Here is a 24416-nt window from a genome sequence, read left to right as displayed (position 1 = left end):
TCCTAGTTCAGTCCATTTCTTGATTTCCTCTGGTGTAGCATGTGTCTGTATGTCAATTACATCAAGGGCGGGATCCCTAACTGTCATTCAGTGTGTCGATGTCGGAACTATTGTCTTTGTCAAGTCAGTTGCATGAGTCCGATTCTGAGCTGTCTGCTTAGCTGTTCGGTCTGCTAAGTCGTTACCCTGGGAAATGATATCGGTGACCTTTGTATGGGCCTTGCATTTCATGATAGATATCGCAGTAGGCAGATGTATTGCATCTAATAGAGCTTGAATGAGGGGACCGTGTTGAATGTTGGCACCATGAGAAGTTAAATAACCTCTCTCTCGCCAAAGGACTCCGAAGTCGTGTACAACTCCGAATGCATAACGTGAATCTGTGTATATGTTAACTCTCTTATTTTTAGCTTGAATACAGGCTTGTGTCAGAGCGATGAGCTCTGCTGCTTGAGCTGACAAGGTGTTAATACAATTCGTTTCAATAACTTCAGTGACTGTTGTGACTGCATAAGGGGCCACTAACTCTCCTGTACTTGCTCTCATGCATGAACCATCCACATAAAATGTCAGGTCTGGATCTGGTAATAGAATGTCTGTCAAGTCTTGTCTGGGTTTCGTCGTAATAGTAATGACTTCAATACAATCATGTGCCAGTGGGTCTGTTCCACTTAATGGCAAAAGTGTGGCAGGATTTAATGTACTACAGCGTCTGATTTCTATGTGTGGCTGGAACAATGTTAATTCATAACCTGTCAGTCGTGCTATAGTCAAGTGTTGTGTTTGTGTCCGGTTCAAGAGAACCTCTACTGCGTGTGGTACTTGTACTGTCAATTGATGTCCTAATACTATGGAATCGCTTTGTCTGATCGCTAAAGCTGTTGCTGCGACTGATTTCAGGCACGCAGGAAGAGCCTGGGCTACTGGATCTAATGTGCTAGAAAAGTAAGCACATGGTTTGTGTGATCCTGCTTGTTCCTGAGTGAGTACTGACAAGGCCATCATCAAAACCACTTTAATCGATTAATTAAAATCATAAAAGTACATCACAGTATTACACATTGTTAAAAACACAAGTACAATACAATATCAACATTATAAAAATCCATCCCGACAAATACAAATAACACTAAATTCATAAGGTAGGCTGTACATCAAATTTTTTCCTTGCGCGAGCTGCAGCAACCAGGAAGTTAGCAATGTTAAAAATAATCCAGGGGGAATTTAATAATTGCAGATACATCAAAGCAGGTTTAACTTGATAAAAACCCCTCCCTCGCAACAATGGTATAATATACTTCCTTCTGCTTTCAACATAATATTTACAAAAAAAGGTGAAGTGCGCAGTATCCTGAAATGAATGGCCGTCGCAATTACAAAAAGCTGCATCTGTAGGTTTGCTCCAGCCCTCAACCCTCCCTAAAACAAAATGAATTTGGTTGAAACGGAATCTGGTCAGCAACCAGCGATGATGGTGATTCCTGACCAGATTAAGATAGGGCTCAATCTGGGGAGAGGATATCAGTAAAAAATGAGCCCTTACTGATGTTTTTGTGAGCTCCTCATCTTCCCGCTCTTGAGTTCTTATATTTAAAAACTGGACTTTGACCCAGCCAATATCCCCCTTAATAATAGATTCTGGGTTCTCGTAAATCTCCGGACGTCCTAATTTATAAAACATGTTCTTAATGTACAAGAGCCAGGGGATCTTAGCCATTCTGTCTAGGCCCAAGCAGTCTTTTAGAATGAGTCTATTAAGGGAAAGTTCAGGGTTCAACCATGTTTTCAACCAAAATGTAAGGGGGGCCAAACTTAAATGATCAGAAACAAAACCCATCCCCAATTCTTGATGGATTGAGAAAGTTGGAGATGATTGGGGGACGGAGAGAAGTGAACGGAAAAATTTATTTTCTACGATCTGAATTCCCTCCGCCTTTTTATACCCCCAGATGGCGGCACCGTAAGCTGCTATGGCTAGACATTTCGCCCTATAAATAGCAAGAACTGCGTCACTAGGTTTTCCACCCAAGCGTCGTGCAAAACTTAATATGGCTGAAGATGCTCTACCCACACTATTCTTTTTAGCAGTAAGCTGAGGGGCCCACGAACCTCTATCATCAAATATGACCCCCAAGTAGGTGAATACCTTAACTCTAGTGACCTCCACTCCTTTGCAGTAAAATTTTTTAACTTTATTTTTCTGGCTGCCCAGGGACATCACATGAGACTTGGAACTATTCACCACGAGGTCCAGTGAGCTCATAAAGTCCCCAAATGAGGTTAATAATCTCTGTAGACCCAGCGGGGTACGTGCCAGGAGGACAGCATCATCCGCGTATAGAAGAGCAGGAAGAGTGTTGCTCCCTATACGCGGAGTGTCCAAACTGGCTTTACCTAGAATTACATCTAGTCTATTAATGTATAGGGTAAAGAGCAGGGGGGCTAGGATACATCCTTGGCGTACCCCTCTGCCCGATTTAAAGTGACGTGTGCATTTTCCCTCGTGGGAGACCCTCACTGCAGCATACAAATCTTGGTGCAGATCCGCTAAGAAATGCACCAGGCAGGGGTCTAACCCTAGGTCCAACAGGATCGTCCACAGCCTTGATCTGTTCACCAGATCAAAGGCTGTGGATAAATCCATGAATGCTAAATATAGGGACCCTTTAGAGGCTACAGTATATTTATTAATTAAAAGGTACAGGTTAAGGCACTGGTCCATAGTGCCTCTGCCTGACCTAAAGCCATACTGTATCTCTGATAGAATCCCCTTCTCCGTCACCCAGTCCGAGATTTTATTTAAAACCACTTTACCCAATATTTTAACCGCTGAATCGATTAGTGAGATGGGCCGATAACATCTCGGATCGCCCCTGTCCCCCTTTTTAAAAACCGGTACAATAATTGATCTGGACCAGGATACCGGGAACCCGTTCTCAACACTATCATTAAAAACGTTTGTTAAAATCGTGCTCCAGATCTCAATGTTCCCTTTAAAAAGATCCAATGGGACACCATCTGGTCCCGGGGCCTTATTAGAGGCAGAGTCTTTTATAGCCTTCCCCACATCATTCTTGTTAAATATCAACTGGTTGAGGGGAAAAAAGGAATCGGGGACCTTAAAAGGCTCAGGGGTCAGGTCACTTGCATAAATTCCTTCGAAGTGAGTCAGCCACTCCCCCTCTGGGATGTTAATGTCGAGTGGGGCGTTATCGTTCCCTATTAAAAAAGGGCTGTTCACTATATTCCAGAATTTTGCGCTATCCTTAAGGACTTCAATCGAGGACAAAGCGTCCCAGGCCTCTTGTTTTAAATCGTTTTTCCTACGCTGAATTATAGATTTATAGTCTCTCCTAAGGGTGGCTATTAAAGCCTTATCACGAGGCAGTGTTTTTAGGGCAGTTAATAAAATTCGGTGAGCCCTAGAGCAACTAGCATCAAACCACTTATTTCCCTGTTGACTGCGCGGGATGCTAGGTACAGTTAGATCAGAGGAGACCTGTTTACAGATTGAGTCAAAAGCAACTATTGTCTCACCACCCGTATTAAAGGGGTCCATACATTTCCTGAACTCATCAGTTCTCCTCGCCATCAAGCTATCCAAAAAATCTTCTGGAACTACTCTGGACCACTTTACTTTCCTACCCTTGTCACTAGTGACCAGGGTAGCAGAGGAAACTATCGCCAGTGGGGCCGCTTTAAAGCAAAAAGCCTTGTCGAGTTCTAAAATCACTGGATTGTGATCACTAAAAGGAAGGCGAGAGACACTATACTTGTGGACCCACCTTAAAAGTGTAGGGGATAAGAAAATATAATCAATGATTGATTCGCTATCCCTTGCCTCAAATGTCGCTGCCCGTTCAGCCTTAGATAAAAAACATGGCTCAAAGAGATCCGCCATTAGGAGGAGCTCTTCAAGTGCCTCACCTTTAGTTGAATGTTCAAAGTGCGGGGGAACCGAGTGGGGCGGGCCAAAGGGATCAACGATTTTACAATTAAAATCGCAGAGATGAATATTAAAATCACCCATAAAAATAATATGTACAGATGTGGTTTGACGTGCATTATACAACTCTAGAAAATTTGTTAAGAAACTAAGGTGCTCATTCACAGGTACACAATCCCCTGAATTATAAAAATTGATAAACAGTGTTTTAGGTTGAGACTCGGTGATAAATTCCATAAATTGACAATTTGATGAGGCAGTGACTATCTGATTTATCTCCGCTTTAAGTTTTATGGAAAAAAGGAACAACAGCCCTCCCTTTGCCCTGCCAGCTGCTGATGGTAAAGCAGGCAGGCAATAGGATTTAAATCCATCAATCCACAGGTTGTTGTCCCTAGCCCATGTCTCCTGAAGAGCAATAATATCAAAACCTGCAACATAGTTTAACCAATTTTCATCTTCTTGCTTGGAACGTAGCCCAGCTATATTCCAACTCATGATCCTAATGTGGACTCCAGAGTCTACTATAATGGCACTTTCCTTTACAGTACTACTAGTTGTTGGAGCTGGAGGGTCTAGTCAATCATTTATATCTAGCTGGGACAAGGGTGAGAACCTGTTAAATGTAGCAACAACCTCTGGGGGCCTATCTCTCCAGTTAATTCCGGGATTGACCTTAGCTGGTGCTTTAGGGAAACACCAAGGGGCAGTCTCTTTGGTAGATACAGCACAAGGCAAGGGAGCCAAAGTGAACTCTGACAAGGCAGTACCTTCACGTTCTGTAACAAAAAGTGTAAAAGGTTTACTGTAACATGGTGTCGCTAAAACAGGTGCTTGACATAAGGCTTTCTTTAAGTCTTCAAAAGCTTGTGTTTGTTCCTGAGTCCAAGGGAGGACAGTCGATGTCGCTGCCTCCTGGGTTGTCAATTGAATGAGTGATTTTGCTAGAAATGCATATTGGGGAATCCATTGTCTACAGTACGAAGTGAGGCCTATGAAGGCCCGCACCTCCTTTTGTGTCTTGGGTGGCGACATGTTTACAATTAACTGGATGCGGTCAGGTGTGAGCTGTCTCCCTCCCCTTGGACAGCAAGTGCCCAAGGTACACCACTTGCTGAACACAGAATTGCAGCTTCGAAGGGGACACCTTGTGCCCCTTGTCGGCCAGAAAATGTAAAACCGTCAGTGATGCTTTTTCACATTCGGGTTCGCTTCGGGCGGTGATCAGCAGATCATCGACATACTGAAGCAGGGCAGTGTTAACAGGCATGTGGATACTGTCAAGTTGTCTTTTCAGTGCTTGGCTATAGATGCTGGGGCTTTCTGTGAATCCTTAAGGTGCGCGTGCAAATTTGAAGCTTCGTCCATTTAAACAGAATCCGAACAAATATTGGCTTTCCGGATCGATTGGGACGCTAAAGAAGGCGTTCTTGAGGTCAATTACAGTAAAGAACGTTGCTTCGGAATCAATGGCTGTCAATAATGAAGAGATATCTGGGACCACGGGATATTGTGGTACAATGCATTTAATCAATTCGCTCAGATCAATAACTAATCGATAAACTGGGGGTGCATTTGGATCAGTACGTTTAAGAATCGGAATGATCGGAGAATTACATACATTGGAGTCGGTTTCCACAACCACTCCTTGTGCAATGAGCTCGTCAATGATTTGCGGCAAAGCCACTACAGCATCTGGAGGTAACTTGTATTGTCGTATTCGTGGTAATACCACTCCTGCTTTAAGTGTGACTCGATATGGTGTAATGTGCATACAACCTACATCAGTGGGGCCTTGTGCCCATAAATGTGCAGGTACATTCTGTAACCGGTGATCCATGTCTCTAAATACATAGTGACCTTTAAAATCACGCAAAAATAGTCGTACTCCTTCCGGAGAACAACATATTACAGCTCCTAGAGCTTTTAGTGTCTTTATACCTAACAAGTTTTCTGGGCATGATTTTGTAAGCAATAAATCTGTAGTCCGTGTCAATGGACCAACTGCAAGAGGAAGAGGTTGCGATACTTCGTTAATAATAGGCTTTCCTGAAAAACCAAGGGAAATATTCTGTGAGCCTGAGAGGGGTGCCCCTGGGACTTCGTCATGACTTATCGTTGTTCTGCTTGCCCCTGTATCAATTAAAAACTTTCTGTCTTTCCCTAATACTTGACTATGCACATAAGGACCTTCCTGATCTACAGGAATCTCAATAAGGGGTAAGCCAACTTCCCTCTCTAGGCTATTTCATGTGTACCGCTGATAATCGGGATAATCATTTTGTGCATACTGGTACATCTGTTGTGTCGTGTTTTGTGTTGCAGCAATAGGCTGTGGCTGTGATACTGCTACGGTCTGTTGTGGAACCGGCATAGGCTGTACATGCTGAGGTACTTGTTGTTGGATCTGATCCTGCCTAGGTGGACGCGGTCTCTCCTTGGTTTTACCCGTAGAGATATTGTGTTTCAGAACCGCACAATCGTTTATATAATGACCTGGCTGTTTACAATAGTTGCATGTCCCTTTAACAGGAACCGCTGAATTACTGGACTGTGTCGCACCCTTTTTATGACCGTCAGCTGGAACTGACTGAGCAACAAGCATTTTCATCTTCGTGTCTTTCATACGCCTTTGTTCGTGTTCTTGTTCTTCTCTAATTCTATTCTGGTGGTACTGTAACATTTGTAACATTTGTGAAGGGGTGTTAGCTTGCCAAGTGCTCTCGACTTTCAATACTCTGTTCTTAACCTGGGGCAGGGAATTCTCGACTAATTTTGTTACAAAAAGATGTGGATATGAATCGCTACTTGCTTTCAGGCCGCTATTAATACCAAAACATTTTTCAAATCGGGAATAGAAATCACTAGTGTCTTCATCGGGTTTCTGTTTGCAGGCTGAGATTGCACCCCAGTCTTCCTTTTTCGTAGTTAATAAACGTGCCAATACTTGTACTAACAATCCTGGTAACGCTTTAGTTTTATCCCCAAGCCCTCGGCCTGGAGTTCGGGTATTTTCTTCGTGTTCTATTGCAGTCCAATCAATCTTTTGCTCTCCCACCTCCCATTCCTTTTCTTTGAGCTTCTCGTAAACACCGGCAGGCAATAATACTTTTAATATTTTCATAATGTCAGGATAGGTATAATCACCCATGAGTAACATGTCCTTTATTTCACGGTGAAAACCTGCTGGATCTTTGTCATGGCTGGGCACTAATTTTTTCATTTCCAATAGTTCTATATTAGTTATGGGCGTGTACACAAACACGCGCGTAAAAGAATTATCATCATTTTTAACTGGGTGCACTTCGCGTAAGGGATTCTGTCTGTCTATGTAATACATTTTTCTTTCCATGGAGGGAGCTGAATCATGCTCTGGACACAGGAAGGCACTGTATCTGTGCCGGTGTTCTAGAATTTCTTTAATTAGATCGGTACCTAGACCTCTCCATTTATTCATGAGTAATTCTATTAGTATATCAGGTAGGGGACCAGGATCGGAGTGTTGGCTTTTATACAATATAAGGAGGTGTTGTATCATGTATGTACCAGCTAAACGCTGTTCGTCTGGTGAAAGATTCAAAAACGTGTGTGCTAGCGCGTCATCACTATATTTTTCAGAACTGTCAGCCCATTGTACTGCTGACCTGGCTAATTCTTGTTCATCCATAGAATCGAGCACATGGTACCCCATTCGTTCTCGAAGTATTTTATCAGTAGCCTGACATAAGTGTTCAGGGGACCTTGGATTTGACATGGCTGCTTGAAAAATTCTGTTACTTTCTGGACGTATCGGACGCATTGGATTATTAAAAGATCTTCCCTTACCTACATAAGCTATCATTTCCCTAGCTGGTAATTGTAATTGTCCTGTTGTCATGTCTGATTGTTCCTCCTCCTCCTCCTCTGATTCAGTTTTATCTGCCTCTAATCCTCTTTCATGTATTCGTTCTACTGTTTTTCGGATCTTTCGGTGCATAACTTCTATACTCTTCTGTTTATCATGTTTTCCGTCTGCTATATTCTGACCCCATTTGTTAAGTGCTTGCATTTCTTCCGGGTCTACATCAGGCCTATCTCTGTTTCTGATCAAGCAGTTTATGAAGAAGCGCAACAATAGTTTTTGCGTGTCCACTTTCTGGTATTCCATGGCCTCGCCAATACTTTCAGGACCTTGCCCTGTTTGGATAAAGTGATATATTTTGTCTAGATGACCAATCATTCCTGGTAGCATCATTAGATAGTTCGAAACTCGTCGTAGACGTACTGATGATAGCATCATTCTGTCGTCTTTACCGGGTACTGGATCATATCTACAATCTGTAAGAGGCTCATTAAACATATTGTAATTAGCTGTTTGAGGTGTACGCTGGTGTGCTAAATCCCTATAAGTCAATCGAAGTGTTGGCGGTGGCGTAGAAAAACCTCCTATCGCACCTCCTGAGGTGCCAAGTCCAAAAGGATTTGTGGGGTGTAAGGTAGGGAGTGTAGGAACAGGCGGAAGGTTTGGAACATGAGAAGGAGTTTGTTGCTGCGGCGTAAAAACGGCAGGAGGCAGATTATCTTGGGGTCGAGCGTCATTAGCAGGTGGTGTGCGTGGCTGCGGAACATTAACATATTCGGGGGCTGCATCATCTAGATAGGAAGAAAGGAAAATGTCCTTTGCGGTCTTGGGGTGTACTTTAGTCGGAAGTAATGGAGGTGGCAGATCTTTTGGTACTTCCAGGGTGGCCTTGGGTAAACCCTCGGCCAGAAGAGGATACATACCATTCATAAGAGTGTTTCGTTGTCTGTCTACTTGTTCTGTTTTTACTCGGTTACCTTCCTCAATTAATATGTTTTCTCGGGCTTTGTCTGACTCCTCCCTACTTTTCTCTTCTTTTCTGAACGCTTTCTCTGCGCTTCTATGCGATTCTTTACGCCATAATTCAATGGCATCTTTCTGTGACTGTCTGGCTTTCTTTTTCCATAATGCTTCTTCTACTCTCATGATGCAATCTGCATCCCATGTCCCAGCAGTGGGCCATCTCTGATTCTCTGCTAAATCCTTGGTGTAGTCTACCCATAAATCGAGATATAATACGGCATCTAGGCCATGTTTATGGTACATAAAGTACCCTGGAGTGTCCCTAGGTGGAATGGGAACGGCTTCTTCGAGTATCCCTTTTCTGGTTTTTATCTGTCTTAATTTTGAAAATAACGGCATCTTTAAACCTTGTTACTTGATTCTTACTCGGACTTGAACACAATTAATACAAAAAACACAGTAATGAAGATCGAACAATCACTCATACCACGACATTTAAAACATATTAAAACATCTAAAACGAACAACGATAATCAGAATAAAACTAGCTAACTGGCATAATACTAGATGTACTGCTAAACAGTACAGATACACTGCTGAAACAGTGCAGACCGGATCTGTGTACCCAAACCCGTCTTGACCGGCACAAACTAATGCGCACGTCTAAATGCGTCCCCAGCAACGGTACTCACCGGGAAGCACGGAACGGAAGGCCTCGGAAACTCTGAACTGGACTGGATCGGACTGGACTGGACTCGACTCGTGACGTAGGTACTTCGGAACTGAACTTCGGAACCTGGTGGGTCTCTGTATACCTCGGATCTTGCTCTCTCAGCTAGGCTCTGGTCGGGATCCTCCGCACTCCTCACCGCCTCGTCTGCGTGTTGATCGCAGCCTCAGTCACCTCCGTTGGCCTGAGGGAGATACAGGAAATCCTGCAGGTACGTGTAGTTGTCCGTCCGGCTGTGGCAGGAGACCGGGCCTGCAACGCACCTCCGGCGCGTGGGGTGGGGGAGGAGTCCCTATTAGGGCGCCAATTATGTGGTAAATTTAAATTACCTAGACTTAATTTATGCGGTAAAGTTCAATAAGAATAACTCAGTAAAAATAAGAGGCAGAATCCGTGGTATTTGAGGTTATAAAAGGGATTTTATTCCTTACAAAGGAATTGGTTCGAACCAGGCAATCGGGTTCCGTCACCACGAAGGTTCGGGAAGGGATAGGCAATACAATATTGACAGGTTATCATATATATAGTCAATGCATTACAGTAAAGACAGATGCAGGAGGCGTAACAGCTGACAGGAAAGATAAGAATACACATACGTAATGAAAAAGGCGTTACAATAGGCGTGCATAAGGGCGTGTACTAGAAACGTCATTATGAGGATGTCACAGGTGGGTGGATCCATAAGAGAATCCTGCAATGTCAGCAGAAATACATGGCAGAGATGCGCGCGCAGTAGCATGACGTGTGATTGACGTGTAACTGGAGGGTGAAGGGGACTTGACATTTAGCCCTACATGAGGAGACAGAAGTCTGGGATGTCAGAACAACCTAATCCCAAATCGTATCTAATATCTTGTGTTTAAGAAACTGTATTATCTGGAAGGAAAGGTCTCTCGGTTAGAGTTTATTCTATACTGACTGCTAGTGCGTGTATAAGCGTCTACGTGTCTACATGCGATGCGAGGGGGCATGGGCCTACCATGGTAACAGGAGCTATGAATTACTTGCACTGAGACAGTGAGGCCGGGCCCTTTGCGCTACAGCTGGAAGGATGTTTACCTAAACTACTAGACAGGAATGTATTGGTCGAGGAGCGGAGCAGATAACTTGAAGGCGAAATACAGTCTTGGCAGGCAACAGGCCGAGCCAGGCACCGTTAGCCGCGCAGGGAGTAAAACAAAGGTCATGGATACAGATGAAAGTCCAGGCTGCAGTATTCAGAGGCAGAAGGCAGGAAAAGGCTCGATGGCAGAATTCAGGGCCTACTCGCCAGAGCTGTAAAACGTGAAAGGTGCACCATATAAAGACGGTGGCCAAGCATACTTAGGAACGGAATATCCGACCCATTCATGGTGGATCTGAAAGAGGACATGTTAACGTTGGACGCACATGTATTTGCGTCTTCATAGCTGGAAGTGGAGGGAACATACATGTACTTGTAGCACGTACATAGAGCCGTTGGGGTCTAAGATAGGGGACATAATTGATCATAAAATCCATATTTCCTCAAGTAGCAAAATTATTGGAAAAAATAACGATATTTTCACAAAGATATTAGGTGTGCTTAGCTACAATAGTATATGCGATTTGGTATACATAGGTAAGGTTGTCACACTTTCATGATGATTGCTAAAGAGAATACATTTTGTTCGTTAAATGTGGCTTGTCTTAACAATTTGTTAAAACGAAAAAGGGTTGCTGCCGAATTGCGATTTATTCTGCCTGATCTGGTATGTCTTCAAGAGACGCATACACCTTGGCCTAAATGACATATTCTAAAGGAACTTGGGTTTTCATTGCTAACTGCCTCCACACAACTTTTTATGACTCGTGGGGTGGCTATATTAGCTAAATCAAATGTGCAAATTGCTGGGCGATCCTTGGCGGATAATCTTGGGCGCTGGGCTATTGTTGAATGCAGACTTGGGGATAGTAAATTCACTGTATGTACCATTTATGGCTCCAATATAGATGAAGCAGAAATGCTGGAGGAGCTAAATTTAGAATTGGCTACATGGGTGCAACCTTTGATGGGGGGGCGTGGCTAAGCACGCGATGGAAGCGGACGTGCCCGGGTAGAGCTCCCGATCGAGCCCTCCTGCCCCGGGCCGCTTCTCCGCTGCAACGATCCTAAACGTTGCTGATTTGGTCGGCGGGCCCTCCACGGAGCCTTCTCCGCCATCTGGCCGAGTTTGCGGCGAATCGGCGGTGGAACACCGCGCCGACCCCACAGACGAGACCGCGACCGCTCTGCTGGACGCGCGGCCGCGGCTCGCGGCTACGCAAGCCCGAGGCGCTGCCCTGTCCCTTAGGCCCGAAGCTGCAGCTTGAAGAGGGGCTGCTGCGACGCTGAGCGGTGGCCTACGACTGAGGCGAGGGCGGCCTGGTGACGGGGAGGCTGCGCCTGGGCCCGCCTGGGGATCCCCCTGTGGCACCACGGAAAGGGCGGCGACGGACAGCGACACCCCCCCGAGACCGCGTGACCACACCACTGGCGACGGGTGGGCCTGCGCCTGAACCCCAACGTCGACTACCTACACGCCACAGGTAGCTGCAGCGTCCTACGAGGACTGGGGGTGCCATAGGGGAGCAACGGCGGCGGCCCCCCGGATCTGGGGAAACACGCACGGACCTGCCCCCCGCGCCACACTCTGCCGGGCCAGAAGATGCACTGAGGCGGTTCTCCTCTTGGTGACCCTGGCGCTTCAGCACCACGACGCGCCAGCACACGCTGCCACCGCCCGCGGAGCCCCGGAGCAGCTGTGGGAGCGCCGACCTGGGCCTCATTGGCACACACACACGACGTGACCCCTGCGCCACGCGCTGAGGTGCGGGATGACGCGGGAAAAAGGACTCAGGGGTGCCCTGCGGACTGGAAGGAGGACACTGAGAGCTGACCCGGCTACGACCGAGCCCCCCACTGGCTGAGTCCCTGAACGTGCGGCGATGGCGACATGGCCTGGCTGGCTGAGGCGGTGAGACAAGGCGAGGTGGGCCGCTCCCATTCCACTGGAGCAGGGCATCGACGGAGCAACATCCCCCTACCCCACGACGACGGGGGGGACGTCTTCCGCACGCCGCTGGCTCCATGCCTAGAGGGGCGCGAACCCGCTCCGGACCGGGGGCGACGGCGGAGAGGAGACGCCACGAGCCAGCGAGGCCCGCGATGGATACGGACCATGTGACGGCGAAACTAGACAGTGTCCTGGCGGCCATGGAGAGGATGGAGGAATCGCTGCAGCAGACGCGCACCTCCCTGGAGACCCGCATAGACAGTGTGGCAATTGACCTGACGCACCTCAGAGCCGATCATAAAAAGCTGCAAACGCGCACCACCGCGCTGAAAGACGCCATGGCAGAGGTCGAGCCGGCGACGAAACGGGCCGAAGCCGGGGTAAGCGACCTTCTACATCGGGTGGAACTACTAGAGGGAAGGGCTGAGGATGCGGAAGGCCGGGCACGACGGAACAACATCCGCCTGGTGGGCATCCCGGAGCGATGGGAAGGAGCGAATCCTGTCCGCAAGGTCGAGGACTGGCTACGAGATCTATTACCGGACAACACACTCTCCCCGCACTTCGTGGTGGAAAGGGCCCATCGCGTCCCCGCGAAACCGCCTCCTCCGGGCTCTAACCCTCGGCCGTTTCTCCTCCGAGTCCTCAACTACAGGGACCGCGATGCCATCCTGCGAGGGGCCAGAAACCTAGGGGACATTACCATTGACAATGCGACGGTGATGTTTTTCCCAGACTACACGGCGCGAGTACAGAGGCAAAGACACTCTTTTCTACCCATCAAACGACGACTGCGTGAAGCGGCCCTCCAGTACTCGCTGCTCTTCCCAGCCAAACTGCGAGTGGTGGCGCACGACAAAACCCACTTCTTCACGAGCCCCGAAGACGCGGAGGCCTGGCTTGATGGCGGAATGCCAGCCGCGCCACGACGGACGACGGGAACAGGCGCGATGGAAAGACCGAGGGGACCAAGACGACGACGCCACCGCGGGTCGCCCACGCCGCCGCCAACCGGCGGGACGCCGAGTCACTCCCCGCCAGTGGACCTTGTTCAACAGGAGCAGCGAGACGCCCTGCGCAGGGTGGCAGAGATTAGCAACTCCCCGGCGTCGTCGGCTCGGCCGGACGCCAGCCCGGCGGCCCACTCAACGGACGACGAGGCAATCTACGGCATCCCGGACACACAGGACTCTGGAGGACCCCCGGAGGTCACACCGCAAACGGCGGACCTCTTTGGCTGAGGTGCCCCGGAAATGGGCTGCCACCTGACGTGCATCGCTAACCTCCCGGAACCCCTGCGGGATGGCCCCCTTACGGAACTGAACTTGCTGGAAGGGCCCAGGCACCTATGCTGACGACGCTGCGGGGGGCCCGCCCATGGAGCCGGACACTGTAAGTACAATCTCTACTTATGGCCACACGGCCTACACACCTGATTTACAGACATGCAGAGACGCCTTTTAGTGCCGCATGCTCGGCTTGTTGCTACTGGGGGGTCGTGGGGGGGAACATGCCCGCGCCCTCCCCCTCCCCCCCCTCTCCGTGGACATTCCAGCCCCCGCTGACCTGATGGCCAGGCGCGCAGCTGCTACGGCTTTGAACTGTGGCCATCGGACGCCCGCCGGCCGACAGCAGCATGTACACAACGCCTGGGAGGCATGCGAGGCGCTTCCGAACCTGCATTGCTTCCGTTGTTGTTCAGAAGATAATCTACCCACCCCCGAGACTGTATAATTTGTAAGCTCACTTGAGTGTTTGGACGGCGACCTGTTGTGCAGCCGACCTTTTGGTATTTTACAAGTTCTCATCTTTCTTTACTTAGTTGCCATGTTTCGACTTTCTATGCACCCTTTCTTCCCTCTCCCCTCACCCTGTTGGAGATCACGACACTGCACACACATCACTAGTTTTAGCTGCGCGGCGGGAGCGGGATGCTGGCCCTGGGGGGCCCTTGAGATGGGGGATGGGCTATTGGGGGCGGAGGGAGACCCCCACACACAGGACTGTAATGGCTAGCACCCAAATATGCACCTGGAATGTCAGGGGGATGCACACACCGGCTAGGCGCTACCATATTTATTCGTACCTAAAGCGGCACAGGATTAACGTAGCGCTGCTCCAGGAGACGCATCTGAACGGGGCTGAGGTGAGGGCACTACACCGTAGATGGCGGGGACAACTCTACGCTACGGAATACTCCTCATTCGCTCGCGGAACACTGATATGGATTCGCCCGGGGACCCCGTGGGAGGCCACAGACACTGCGATAGACAGCGAGGGCAGATACACGGCCGCGCGAGGCAGGCTAGATGGTCATTCTATCACACTGATATCCCTCTACTCCCCAAACATCGAACAAGCAGGCTTCCTGGCGCGGCTATCAACGACTATGGCGCCCTGGCATGACACTTCGTGGATTATAGGGGGCGACTATAATTGCACCTTAGACACCACGCTGGATCGCTCCTTCCCGCCCCCCGCGAACGCCCCTACCAGGGGAGCCACGAAGGCGTTGCTGGAGTGGGCTGCGCAATGGGACTTACACGATGTCTGGCGGCAGCGCAATCCGGGGACGCGGTCGTACTCCTATTACTCTGGCGCTCACGACTTACATGTCCGCCTAGACCGCTTCATGGTATCCACAGACCTCCTACCTCATGTGACGGACGCGCAATACATGGGCCGCACACACTCAGACCACAATCCACACTTCATGTCCGTAGCCTGGGCCCGCCCACACCCCCCTGTCCCCACATGGCGCCTGCAGCCAGCGCTGCTACTAGATGCGGCTTTTCGCGCTGCCCTACTCGAGCGTACCGCGCAGTACTTTGAGGACAACACTGGCACAGCAACTGACTCGAGGGTGGAGTGGGACGCCTTCAAAGCCGTGATCCGAGGCCACTGTCTGCGCACTCAGGGGCAGATCAGACACCAACTAGAGAGAGATCTCACTAGGCTGGAAACGAGTTTACTTGCGCGGGAGGGGGAAGCTGCGGAGGGGGACGAGGGCCCGCTGCACGACGCCCGCTCGGAACATGCGCGCCTCCTGGAGCGACTTCGCAATGTCAACTATGCGGCGCACTCGGCGAGGACTCACCGCCTTGGTGATAGACCAGGCAAGCTTTTAGCGTGGCTGATTTCGCGAGATGCCCGCTCTAAGCCAGTGACGGCTATACTGGGCGAGGGAGGGGAACTGGAGTACACGCAAGCTGGTATCCATGACACTTTTACTGCCCACTATACCGCATTGTACCGCTCCCGACTCGCGGTTCCCTACGCTGCTATTACAGACTATCTCTCCCCTCTGCCGATGCCGCAATTGACTATCGCTCAGCAAGACGAACTCGGCGCTCCGCTGGAGGCGGACGAGCTTAGGGAGGCCATCTTTCAGCTCTCCAACGGGAAAACTCCGGGCCCGGACGGGCTACCGGCTGAATTCTACAAGGCTGGCTCGGATATCCTAGTCCCGGAGCTCCTGCGCATGTACGCGGCGGCGGCGGAGGGAGCTGCCCTGCCCCCAACATTGAACGAAGCCACGCTGGTCTCTATACTTAAGCCAGACAGGGACGGCACGCGGGTGGGCTCTTACCGCCCATTGGCTCTACTAAACACAGACTATAAGATCCTTGCTTCTGCGCTGGCTAGGAGGCTGGCCCCTCACGTACCCACTCTTGTACACCGGGACCAAAATGGGTTCGTCCCAACACGCCATACCTCCTACAACATCCGCAGGCTCTTCCGGGTACAGGAATACGCCACGCGGCAGTGGCCAAGAGCGGGATGGCTGATACTGGACTTGGAGAAAGCCTTCGATTCCGTCGAGTGGCCGTACCTAAGGGCAGTAACGGAGAAATACCAGCTGGGGGGGGGCTATAACGCCATGATCGCCCTGCTTTACAGTGAGCCGACCGTCCGGGTCCGCACGGGCCGCATCCTCTCAGCCGCCATCCGAGTCCGCAGAGGCACCCGCCAGGGTTGCCCGTTGTCGCCGTTACTATTTGCACTGGCAATGGAACCCCTGGCTGCGACACTCCGAGCACACGGACTGGAATGGGGAATCCCATTGCCGGACGGCCTACACACGGTGTCCCTATATGCAGATGACCTGCTGCTATACGTCAGAGACATGACCGCCATCCCTGCTTCCCTCGCTGACGTTTTCCGCACCTTCGAAGCACTGTCGGGCCTGAGGGTTAACTGGGCCAAGTCGGAAGCCTACCCCTTTGGCTCGGAGACGCCTGAGTGCGACGTCCGACTGGGGGGAGACAGGCTGCGGTGGTACCCCACCACCTTCCGCTACCTGGGGATACGGATCTACAGATCCCCGGCGGACGTCCTAGATGGGAATCTCCTCAGAGCAATCACATCCGTGCGTACGCAGGTTAGCTACTGGAACACCCTGCCCCTCAGCGTGCCTAGCAGGGTAGCACTGACCAAAATGATTGTACTACTTCGCGAACCTGCCCTTGTATGTGCCCGTCAAAATATTCCGCGACCTGGAGGTATTGCTGCGCACCCTCATCTGGAACAAGGGGAGGCCGCGGGTAGCACTGGCCAAACTGTACATGCCTGCTGACTCTGGGGGACTAGCGGTCCCCAATATGGAGCTATATTATCTAGCAGCGCAGATGCAATGGGTGGCGGGGTGGCTGAGCGGCAAGCAACTAGAGGACACTGCCTCGTGCGCGGCTGCTTGGACGCGGACGCAAGTTCACACGCTGTTCCATCCGCTGACTCGTGCGCCCTGCCCCTCCCAGGTTTACCTGGCGGTGGTGCGCAGGTGTTTCCAGAGGTGCCTTCGCCTCACGCGCGCGACCACACCATACGCTCCGGAGTTACCACTACTGGGCATGCCTAGCCCGACGGGACCCCTCACGGAGGCCCGTTTGGCAGGGTGGGAACAGGCAGGTGTAGATACGCTAGGTGACCTGTATGAGGACGGCGACTTGCTGACGTTTGCCGCCCTGGCTGACGGCACGGCGCTCCCGGCAGGACAGTTCCTCCTGCATGCCTCCCTCATGCAGACGCTCTCGGCCTCTTGGGGCGACATGACGATGGAGCTACCGACGCATACCTTCATCCAATATCTACATATTATGGGCAATGGCGCACATGTCATACACTGGCTGGTGCAGGCACTCCTCGCACACTCGCAACTGTCCACCTCGACATTAAGGGAGCGCTGGGCGACGGACAGGGGCAGAGACTGGACAGATAAAGAATGGGCGATGATACTGGCCAGCCCGACTAACATTCCACGCAACCCCCGCTTCAAGCTCATACAATATTACATATTGCAGCGAGCGTATCTCACTCCGGAGAAGATCAATAAATATTTCTTGCGGACGGATGCCGCCTGCCCACGGTGCTCGTCACCAGGAGCGGACCTTTTGCATATGCTCTGGCACTGTGCTGACGTGCAGACATATTGGAGCGACGTGCTGTCACTGATCGAGCGCGGCGCGGATGGACGGCTGCCACGCACGTGGGAAGCGTGTATCTTAGGCCTGTACAGGCGCACAAAAGCGAATAGAGTACAGGCGCGCTTCTGGGACATGGGGCTTGTTACAGCCAAACGCTTGCTCACCAAACACTGGAAGGCGACGGCCCCTCCGCACATCAGGCACTGGAGGGCATCCTTTGTCAACTGGGCGCAGGCGGAAAGTGCAGTGCTCCTCCGTGAGGAAACTGCGGGACTCAGGCAGTACCCCATCGCTCACCTTTGGGATGGCCTCCTTGCCACCTTTCAGACGGCCTGCCGCACCCGTGGGATAACCTAAACACTAGGTGGGCACCGATATACTACTAGATCGCTGGCAACATGTCTGAGACCCTGGCGGGGTTAGCTCCTGGCCCCCTCGGCCTGCTTATTCCCCTGACACATCTCACATACTGCGCGGCAGGCTACTACTGTCGGATATTCTTGCGCTGTGCTATGGCGCACGCGCGGGACTTACCACCGCTGCTACCCGAGAGGGCGCGCACACTGACAACCCCCCCCTCTTCTCCCATCCCCCCCCCCCCCCCCTCACGACCGGCCACTCGACGTGCTCCCCAGGCGGCCGGCTACGCCCTGCTGGACAGCTCCTATCTCCTCACACATTGCTGCACGCGGATCTCCACTTTCCCTCCCCCCCCCCTCACCCCTCTTCTTCAAGCCCCTACCCGAGTTCTCGACCCTGGCCTTGATCCCCAAGTTTACGTTGCACACCCGGGGTACAGCTCGGCGACTGACTACGCTCCCTAGCAGAGCATGTGTTCCATCATAGCAACGGTCGCCACGCGCATCCTTGCGAGCTATGCTGCAACCTCCTTGACGCGCTCCAACCCACGCTACACGCGGGCCACCGGGACTCCGATGCCCACAAATCAGGGCACTTGACGGACAACCCAACACCCAGCACACATCCTTCTGTGAGCCCAGGAGCTAGCTGACAAAGCTGCGCAGCGGGCAGGTACAAAGTGCCCCCCTCACACGCGGACAATGCGCTTTAGCTGAGAAACGACGCGACACATATCAGAAAAGCACCACCGATTCGCTTACACGCAATGTACACACCTGAATCCTCTATCTAGGTACAACTGAACTCCGCCGCCGGACCTCCGGGTTGTCGGCTAAACGGCTGTGTTTAATCATTTGACTGTATGTACTCGAACATTGCCGACCTGATGCTCTGGCGCAGAATTGTACATTGCCAATTGATGCAACTATGGTTAATAAAAGTTTTTCAAAAAAAAAAAAAAAAAATGGGTGCAACCTTTGATAATCGGTGGGGATATAAATATAAATTTAGCGAATCTTGAACTGCAGGATGGACCTCGAAGCTATAAAGGTCGTAAACCATGTGTTTTTAAAGCTTTACATCACTTAGTAAATGATCATGGGTTAGTTGATGTACGGAGTAAGTTAAACCCTCGGGATCCGGGTTATACATTCTATTCTTTTCCCCATAAAAAATTAGTCCAATTAGATAATTTTTGGCAGGGGCTTCTGCTCAAATATTTCCTCGGATCTCGTCTGACCATGCTCCAATTGTTTTGTATTTGATTGCTTTAGATCAGAAGGTCTTACCTAAGACCTTTTCTTTTGACAGAAAATTATGTTTAAATGAGGAGTTCAGAGAACACATAATCCCCTGGATGAAGGATATTTTTGATAATAACAGGGAACCGGCTCATGTTGCAATTATTTGGGATACGTTTAAAGCTTGTTTTCGGGGGGAAGTAATTAGTTTTGGATTGCATCAGCAAAGGAAAATGAAAACCGAGATACAGGATCTCTATGCGGCCTTGAAAGAAGCAGAGGGTAATTTAACTTTGGGGATTATACAGCAAAGTAATAACATTTTGGAGTTAGAAAACTCGGTAGCTGGAGCCCGAGCTAAAATCCAGGGTTTATGGAATCATGAAAATGCCAAAAAATATCTAGTTTATAAGAAGCAAATGTATGGCTACGTATGAAAGAATCTTCTCGCTCTATTGCTGCTTTGAAGGATAAGAATGGCCAACTTCATCAGGATCCGCAGCAGATACTTTCTATTCTTCATCAGTTTTATACTGAATTGTGTACTAAACAGGATGTTGGGGCAGTCGATGAGAATGATAATGTTTTTTTAAAGCAAGGAGTATTACATTTAGATTCTCTTGACGCAGAATTATTGGAGAGCCCTATCACATTGGTAGAATTAGAAATTGTTGTCAATAGTTTATCTTTAGGAAAAGCGGCTGGCCCTGACAAATTGCCGGTTGAGATATACAAATAGTTTTTTCATCACTTGAAGGACGAAATGCTGAAAACTTTTCAGACTGCTCAGAAGGGCTATGCTCCTAACTCATGGGCTGAAGCTACTATAGCGTTTTTTTGTAAAAAGGGCAAAGATCCGGAACTAGTAGGATCATACCGCCCGATCTCGTTGTTAAACTGCGATAGTAAAATATACTCTAAGATATCGGCAATGTGGTTATCTAAGGTTATAAACTCTTTAGTTTCTTTAAATCAACATGGTTTCATTCCAGCTCGTGGGACTGTTACTCATGTAAATCTTACTGAGCATTCTTCTGTATTTTCACACCATTCATGTATCAGATCTTCATCCATGTCTTTGTCTGTTGGCAATAACATAATCCTTAATCCTCTCAGAATTCTTTAACATTCCAGGTATTTGGTAAGAGACATCATCTCTTGAGGTTCTGGACTTTAAAAGTCCAGAGGTGTCAGGGAAACAACACCCGAAGACCCCTGAGTTCCTCCTGTCTCGGTGCACAAATAAACAGAGACACGGGCTTCTCGATGGCGGCGTCAAAGACCAAGGTTTATTTACTGCAGGGACACAGAAATCATAGGAACCACACAGAGGCAGAATCTACGAGACTGTTCAAATTGCATCAAGTGGGTCACTCCTTAAATACACGCAAATTGTCTTTAGGCAACATTACACGAATATTTCTCATGCCCAACCCGGTATCCCAAACAAACAGTAAATTTGACATTAAACAATAATTAGTCGTAGGTTTTCAGTATTCGATCAGACCCTCTCGACAGTTTTCCATTCTTCGCCCGATCCTCCCCATCATAAAAATCGTAACCTCCCCATTGTAAAAGCCCAGAAGGAAAGGAGCAGAGCCAGGTGCAAAGGATTGAAATGTAGGATAAGAGGTGTTTATGGATCATAAACGGGCATGGCTACCGTCTTTGGCCTTTCAGTCAGGACAACGGGCACGAGAACCAGTATAGCAGGACTGGCCTCAGGCAAGGGAGACAGCTTGATTCTGCTTAGTCATGCAGCGTCAGCCTTCCTCGGGCTCGAGCTTACGTGTCCTTAACAAGGTAACTCTGCCGGGGTCATCGTCCGTTCATTGACTATGTGAGGGCAAGAAACAAGACGGATGCCGTAACTAAAATGGATGCCATGACTTTTACGACAGAATGCCCTATTTTCCAGTGAATTCATGCTAGTTGCGCAGCGAAAACACTGTCATGTATACAATGGATCATTTGCGGTTCATTGGTACCGAAATCGTGTCAGTACTACGATACCGAATTCACGGGTTCGGATCGCTACAGAACCTCACTCTCACCATTGTTTGGCCTCTGTTATTGTTGCTCTCTCCAAATCCCTCACCAATTGAGTTGGTTATCTGTTAGCAGTATTTGATGTAATCTCATTTTTAATAGTGCTTGGACTCTCTTGGAATGTGTGTTCAGCAGCTAATCTCCATTTTGCTTGTCTGTCCTCCTTCCTATTTGCCTTTTTGAGTTTTACTCTCAGTTGTGCATGTGTTACGATGTCAATGAGTGTTTTAACTTCATGCCATACACTTATAACTGTTATCACTACACTGCACTCTTCATAGTCTTTCAACGTCTTCACTTTGTGCCAATTATCTACTTCCCAGCGTGTAGTAAATCTAATACACTTCATTGGTTATTCACGTCTTGATGCTTACTTTACTATCATAATTCAATAGTTCCTGTGTATCGATTATGAGACTCTTTCCTTTCATAGGCATATGTGCATGTCATCAGTGCTTTCAGTCACCTTTTAAAGTATCAGATCCTTGTCCGGTTGCAACCACATTAGGGAGGCCACAGGCTAACACTGCGGGCAGTTAGTAGTTACCCGTGCCCCCTCCAATGCATGTGAAAGCCACCTCCTTACCTCCATGCAGTCCAGTCCCTCCCAATGGGTACTGTATCCTTTTTGTGTCTCATAATTATACAATATTGGAAACCAGAACAATATTCCACCTATGGACAGTGCTCCTTCTATTGGACTTACTCATTATATTTCACAGAGTAGTTAATTTTAGTTGGCTCCTATCTCTCTCTTCCCCATAGATTAAGTAGTGCTCACCAAAGTGCAATGTGCTATTAAGAACTGTTTAAAAACCTATAGGTCCCTCTTAATTATTAGGACCAAATGGGAGATCATAACAAATCTATCGATGCATATGGAGGTCTTATTGGCAATTTAAGCACCACAGTGTATTTGTGTTTAATTTAATAATGTATATAGACTCCAATTGTCTGAATCTTCTCTCCCTAGCTCCTCCTCTGATGCTCTTTGATAAAGCATCAATAACAAAGTTATCCAGCCCTTTAGTATTACCGTCATGTTTTTTATCGAAGTGACGTGCAACTGGGTCCGATTTATCTTTATGGTTAATTGACCTGATGTGTTGAAACATTCTTTTATGTACTGAGAGTACTGTCCTTCCCACATACATCAACTTTCATGGGCAATGTAATACATAAATTGCATGGTGAGTTTTGCAATTATATAGACCTTTTATTTTCTTCATCTGTTTTAAGCGCAATTCATACTGCTTCACATTGCTCCCAAACTGACAGGCCTCACACCTACTACACCTTTTGAACCCTCTTAGCTTACCCAGCCATGTATTACTTTATCTGCTCCATTCTGGACTCTTAGTTAAGGAATCCCTCATGGATTTTGCCTTTCTAAAAGTTTCACCTGACCTCCGCGGTGCTTCTTTACCAATTACTGTATCATTTTTTATAAGGTGCCAATATCTTCATAAAATCTTCCATATCACACCGTCTTGTTTGTTAAATGTAGTGTCCAATCTAAAATGTCTGAATTTCTTTTGATTCTTTTTTTATTCTCTCAGAGGTTACTGTTCTCTGTATTTTACTTTTGCCTTCATCTTTGCTTCTTCAATGTTACTTAAGGCAAACCTCTTTCCTGAAACCTACAAGTAATTTCTCTCAGTACCTTCTCCTCCTCCTGCTCATCACTACAATTCCTCTTTACTCTTAAACTTCCACTATATAGGATACCTTTTACAAGATTTTGTGGGTGGAAGCTGGTAGCATGCAGAATGGTATTATCCACTGTAGGTTTCCTAATCCGTTTCATCTGTAGCTTGCCATTCTCGATATACACTGTACACAAGGATATCCACCTTCACTTCACTTACTGTGCTAGTAAAATGCTAATTCAACTTATTCACATTTATTGTTTCCACAAGCTGCCTAACTCTCTCAATTGTTCCCCTCCAAATCACCAATATGTTATCTTTAAAATGCTACCATAAAATCACATACTGAGGCCATTCCTGCTGGAATTCTGCCTGGAGCAACTGCTCCTCTCACCAGCCCATATGCAAATGAACATTGCTTGGGGCAAAGGAGGTGCCCATAGCAGTTCCTCTGACATGATGAAAGGGCTCCTTGTTGAATAAAAAATAGTTGTTCTCAAGACATCCCTTAATCATAGTGAGGATCATTCTTGTATGTTTCAATAGACTTAAAGTAAACTTAAAGGACTGGACCCATGAAATACTCCACTGCTCTAAAACCATCCCCATGTTAGATGCTGGTGTATAATGTTGTCAAGTCTATGGTCATTAGAACATACCCTTCTTCCCATGGGATGTCAAAATCCTTGTTTTTAAATCTCCTGTATCTTTTAGGTAGGTGGGTAAATTAATCACAATATCTACATATGTGAAAGTATTTTCAAATGCGCTCTCTAATGCTGAAATTATAGGGCACCCTGGAGGGTTAGTGCTATACTTATGCTGTTTGGAAATTAAATAAAACACAGGGGTTTTATCTACACAGAGAAATTAATACTCTTCATGACTCAGTAGACCTTGATCTCTCCTATTGATCAATTCACCATTGTTCTGTGTTTTAACCAATTTCAAAATATCATGTATACCCCTTGAGCAACATCAGCCATTAGTTGTTTGATTATGTGCTTCATTCATGTACCTTATCACAGACCAGAGAACCATGTTCCCCCTTTATCATAATTCCTGAAAACACAGTCTGTTTCATTGCCTAGTTATTTTGTTAATACATCATATTCTTTCATATGGTCATGATTGTGCTTCATATTTTTCTCAATGTTGATATCTAGGTTCTTCACTTCTTGGGTCACCAATTCATTGAAC

The sequence above is a fragment of the Triturus cristatus genome, chromosome 8, assembly GCF_964204655.1.
Source record: "Triturus cristatus chromosome 8, aTriCri1.1, whole genome shotgun sequence".
Lineage (NCBI taxonomy): Eukaryota > Metazoa > Chordata > Amphibia > Caudata > Salamandridae > Triturus > Triturus cristatus.
This window is presented reverse-complemented; position numbering follows the sequence as displayed.